The 5,897-nt window shown below is 36.5% G+C and overlaps 1 long non-coding RNA gene across 1 annotated transcript; it reads right to left on the bottom strand.

Moving 5' to 3' along the window:
* Positions 1-1,265: 1,265 nt before the first annotated feature.
* Positions 1,266-4,770, bottom strand: LOC114267965 (uncharacterized). The gene is made up of 3 exons (XR_003631089.2): positions 3,721-4,770; positions 1,861-1,925; positions 1,266-1,546 (listed from the first exon to the last, which is right to left on the bottom strand). It is a non-coding gene; the product is annotated as an uncharacterized LOC114267965 (long non-coding RNA).
* Positions 4,771-5,897: the final 1,127 nt, after the last annotated feature.

The raw sequence follows: 5,897 nt of genomic DNA, 5'->3' as shown, positions 1-5,897 counted from the left end.
AATTACCTCGACTAATTCATTTTGTCGCTAAAACACTTTGGTCGCGAAAAGTGATATTTTCCCGACCAAATTTCTTAGTCGCCAATTGTCACATTTCGCGACCAAAAAGACCAAGTCGGCAAAAGTGAGTTTCCATGGCCAAGAGTTGTTTTGGTCGGCAATAGATGTATTTTTTGCGACCAAAACTCTTGGTCGGCAATTGTCATTTTTTGCGAAAAAAAATTATTTATTTGTCGCAACTAATAAATTGGTCGCCAAAGCAGGAAAACAATACACCTGTAATTCCTAATAATTCATTCAATCCATAATAAACCTATAATTTTAAAGCATCATTCAAATTAACTGAATCATTAACATTCGACACAATACATAATTCATTAACATTCGACACAATACAACTCTAAATTGAAGCATTAACATTCATTAACAACACAACACAATACAACGTCAGGGCGAGCAAAACTACTTGATCCTCTGCGGGCTGTAGCTTCAGCTGAGTGAGAAGCATCATTACCTCCTGAAAGACAAGGCATGAACCCAAATGTTCAATTCACAGCACATCCTATTTGGTTTGCTCAATCAAACAATGTCACAATACTCTAATTTGAAAAGAAATAAAAATACTTCAGCTTTCTTCATGATCTAATAAGGGATTTGGGGGGCAAGGCTTTCATGGATTAATCAAATTATGTGAAAAACAATGTGCCATGAAATTCAAACACATCTTGCCCAGATTAAAATAAATAAATAAATAAAAATTACGAAGACAGGGGACAGAGCTACTGTAAATTGAAGCATTCCAAGTACTTGTCATCACCACCTATTGACAACAGTATATCTGTGCTGCTTTGTTTAGCTCAAAACTAGTTACCAGAAGGTCAATTTAGGTTTATATACAGGTATTACAGTGAGCTAGTTTAAATCTGTACTGCTCGGCTTCAGTGCTTATGTGTCTTAGACTTGCTAAAAATAAAAATTAAAAAAGAAGGAAAAAGTGTGTAACATACTCATTTAAATCTTGAGCTAGTTTTGATGATGATGTTGTACATGAACCAGTGTCTTGACTCTCAGCAATGCAAGACGCTGTAATTCCAATTACACAATACCAATGAATCAATACAAATTTCAATTACTAATACTAATGTCATAAAACATCCATCGTTTTCACTCCCTGATGCATCAGATATTCATCTGCTCCCTCTCTTCAACGATATGCTCCCTCATATCCCACATAAACCACACACACCCCAAAACCAGACCTTCAATATATGAACTTAATGGAAATAAGGATGCCTAATACCAAAGGACAAAAAGTTCTCACATTTGTGTGCATTTAAATTTTCAAGTAGTTCTAACTTATTTTTATTAGCTTGATTTGAAGATCACCTTAAATTCAACATACAAATGTAGTAGATGGGCTAAATTTCATATGGTTTATCAATAACGCAATGTACAAACTACTAAGCATTATAGTGAGAACAAGGTTGATACCATCTTTAGAGCTGTCAGGTAACTCCTTGCAAGATTGTTTCCCCAAACGACATTTCTGCAAAAATGAGACACAAAATACTATGCCTGTGAATACATTAAAGATTGTTATCTATAGAGTCAGCAAATGAGCAAAGCTAGTAACAAATCAACATAATGAAACTGAAAAAGAATGGTTCAAATTGGTATTCAAATGTTCAACCCCTTCCAGCAGGAAAGCTCAAGGAGTCTTTTCTTTTTCTCATATTTTCCTTTGTGCTTGTGAATAGGTAGGGTCATGGGAAAGAGGTTTGACATTTGAGCATGTCAAATAAACAAAACTAGAGAACAATATCAAATTATATGCATACAAAAAAATTGGAAACAACAAACCTGAAGATGTGATTTCAAGTGATAAAGGGCAAGACCTTTTACCCCCATTGTCTTAGGTGTTGCTTCTGCAATTCACATTAAAATAAAATTCAAAATTAGCTCACTACACCAATATAGAATTTCGGAAAGAATTAATCATGGGAGATGTAACCTTGCAATGTACAATAGTAAGCCATAGTAAAATGATCTGTTAAACAAGACAGAAATATGTTGCAGGATCCAAAAACAAAATGTACTTGGGTTTGATCCCAACAATACAGGGGTTGGCTGGAAAGTGATAGCATCAGTTAAACCAAACGTTTAAAAGAAAATCTATTAACAGAAGGCTTTGAAGCGCAATAAATCACTTTCTTTAAAACAATATTTGCTCCCACTCAATCAGAGTTTACTAATAGGTTCACTTTTTATTAGAGTTTACCAAGTCCAGGTCTCATCCATCAGGCCAAACCCTTGGCGTTAACAAACACCTTTAATTAACAATTACGTGTTGATCAGACATGCCTATTATAATTTACATTTAAAATTTAAAACGAAAAGTCAAGTGTTTCACACACACTGAGTAATCTGTGTACCACCATGCCAGGTTAAGGATTAAGGCATGAGGGTCAAAATTAGCTTTAATTTATTATTAGAGTCTTGTGTTGACAACACCTGCTCCAGAACCATCAACTTTGAGAATGCACATCTCTTAATCTACTTATTCAAAGATCATGAAATTTGGTCGAAGTGTTCCTTATTAAGTCTATTTTCAAATGCCGCTAGTCGCAACAAGTCAGATTGTGTGTAAGTGGAGTTATGATCTAAACAATGCATGGAACTCATTTTTGACAAAAAGACAAAACAAATGGGTGAACTACAAAAATCATTATCTCTTAAACCACAAACCCAAAAAATTATGAAACTCTACAGGTTTAACCTACTATTGAGTCTAGTTTCTAATCCCACTGGTCTTGCTTGATTTGGTTTTGTAAATCTCATTTTCCAAACCTATTTGTAAAATCAATAAAATCTGTTCAGTTATGTAAAACACTATCATAAAACCCATTTTATAAGGCCAAATGAGGTATCAAATGTAAGGACTCGTGAATCCAATGAATTATACTGGTGTATGTAACCTGCAAGGGAAAAAAAAACTGGTAGAATAGATCACCAGCTTCAGTTTCAATACTGATTCATCCAGTAGGACTTGGGTTAACTTAACAAATCTGACCAAATTTGTCAAAAGTAATTTATACCACAATGTTAGATTAATAAATAAAACTAAAAAAATGAAGAAAGATAAGTGAAATTCATCAACAACACATACTTGAACTCAATAATGAAAATAATAATTAATAAATAAATAATGAAAACCAAACTTTGTAGCAATATTATCAAATTACAAGTATATAAATTGCACTTGATTTGAAACAATTATAAGTTATAACCAAATAGCCATTGTATTCTTGCAGTTCATTTAAGCCCAAATAAATGTCAGCCCCATCAAAAAGATATTCTGCATTTTCAAACACCCATTCCCCGCTAAACAAGTTGCTCCGAAGGATTGGGGGAGGAGGGTTTCAACTACCACATTTTCAAGAAAATGATATTTTACAGAAACCCAATTCCCAATCCCATAAAACCTCAAATTCTTTCTTTTCTTTTCTTTTTATTAAGTTCTTAACAAAAATCTCCAAAATTAATACATAAATCTTGATCGATTCCGAAAACATAATCAACACAAATCAAATGGTTAAATACTAAATCACTAATAGCTCAACTACAAAAAGCCTAACAAAACAAAACCCGATTAAGATTTAAGGGCAATTAACATATATACATGAGCAGAGTATAAAAAAGAGCATGTTTTTGATCACTTACAGTGACAGGTGTGTCGACCCTTTGAACATTGCTCTCTTCGACGAGGATTTCCATGGCTTTCAGGCAAAGGGACTTGACTTCGGACTCTTTCAAAGGCTCGCACTTCTTCAGCCACTCAATTTGACTGTCTAGGTCTGACATCTTCCTCTTTGTTTGGTCTCCTCTATTACACACATAGAAGGATCGAAAAATAGAGAAGAAGAAGAAGAAAAGTCGGAACTAACCTGTTAGAGCTGCAAGTTGAAGCTATGTTGAAGAAGAAGAAGAAGAAGAAGAAGAAGAAGAATCAAAGCTATGTTGAAGAAGAAGAATCAAACCAGAAAAGGAATCAATTCATCAGAGCTCAAATCCCTCTCTCCGTACTAAAATTCGCCGCATTATATATATATATAGAGAGAGAGAGAAAGGGAGAGAGACTGAGGGCAAAGGTTGAGTATTGTTAAATTCTTGTACTATAGTGATTTTGAATGGTGGCCTAGGGTTTGTGTTTATGTGCATGTCAAAGAGAAAGAGAAATAGACAGAGAGCAAAGAGAGAAACAGAGAAGGGCAACGGTGAGAGAGAGGGAGAGGGAGAGCAAGCGAATATTTTTATTTGTTTATGTCTTTTACGTTTCAAATTTCCCTCCCAAATTTTTGGTGACCAAAAGACTATATTAGTCGCAGAAAAGGTACCTTCGCCGACAAATTTTTTTAGTCGCCAAATCTCAATCAACGGCGACTAAAATATTAGTCACTAAAAGTACTAATTTGGCGACTAATTTTTTTTAGTTGCTGAAAAAAAGTTTTTGGCAACCAAATTTTTGGTCACCAAAAAATATGTGACCTTTTGCGACCAAATTTGTAGTTGGTCGGCAAAAGTATACCACTTTCTGCGACCAACTCATTTTTTGGTCGCCAAAATATAACCTTCTGCGACTAATAATATTTGGTTGCCAAAAATAATGATCATTCGCGACTAATTAATATTTGGTCGCCAAATGTCATTTTTTTGCGACCAAAATTTTTTTGGTTGGCAAAAGTGGTCGGCAAATGTGTAAATTCTTGTAGTGGTCTCAGCCAGAGTCATGGCAATACAGCTCTTGCCCTCTTTTAAGCCTTGGGCAACCTCGATCAATCAGACACTAGACCCTCCAGAGCCTGAGGCAAGCAAAAAGTAAGATAGCATGCACAAACAAAGGGCGTGTCGCCAAAAGCCCTGCCAATGATGGTCGTCGTGGTCACCGGCATCAGAAAACTGGAAAATCAAACTCGGAACATCCAGCATTCTGTCACAAATCAAAGAGCGAGCAACGTGCATCGTGAGCCCACACATTCGCCCTAAGGCTTGGGCGTGGCCGAAACGAAGCTGAGGCAAGACTTCTTCGTTGCGCTCAGATTCCATCAAAGCTTGGAAATCCTCGAAGGTAAGACATACCTCTTGCCCACCAAAGCTAAAGACATGTGTTATCAGGTTCCAAAACCTCGCCACAACATGAAGGAACGGAAAGTGCAGTGGGGTACGACTCAGAGTGAATAGTGCATTTATGTCGAAGCCCCGGAAATTCAGCTTTTCCAAGCCGTCCAAGTTGGTAATCTAAGCCATGAGATTCTAGGCAAAAAACTCTTCCATTTGGAGCAAATCAGTGTTGAATTGAGAAAAACTACAAAGCTGAGGCCTTTTGTAGAGGATAAAGTGGGTGGAGGACAGGTGTCAACATTCTGGTGGTGCTTGCCATTTTTGACCGGCTGGCCATGAATAGTGCCGACCGACCACCATGTTTGGTCGATCGGCTAGTTATAATGGCTGGTGGCCATTTATTGAGGCCGGTGACCTCTTTATTTGGCCGATGGCCTTCCCTCCTATCCTTAGAGTTGTCCATCTGCTGAAAATGCTGAAAACTTGTGACTAGTTCCACTTCCAGTGTTTTTAGTGATTGATTTTGCGGAGTCACGCCTATTGGCTTATCTAGTTATTGCATATTTGCTTATCGAGTTGTATTTCACTCTCTTTAAGTCTTTGCTTTGCTTATCGAGTTGTGCTCGCACTTGGTTAGCTTATCGAGTTTCTTTGTTTTGCTTATCGAGTTGTAAGTCGGTTCACTACCTAATTATTACGATGCAAGTGCTTAATTTTCAAACGAAGTTCAATTTCATTCACATTGTTATGTGATGCCACGCGATGCGATGCGCAGAAAG

Source organism: Camellia sinensis, chromosome 1 (genome assembly GCF_055761805.1).
Source record: "Camellia sinensis isolate YWXY chromosome 1, ASM5576180v1, whole genome shotgun sequence".
NCBI lineage: Eukaryota > Viridiplantae > Streptophyta > Magnoliopsida > Ericales > Theaceae > Camellia > Camellia sinensis.
Note: the sequence above shows the minus strand (reverse complement) of the source record. Positions and strands in the feature narration are given on the sequence as shown.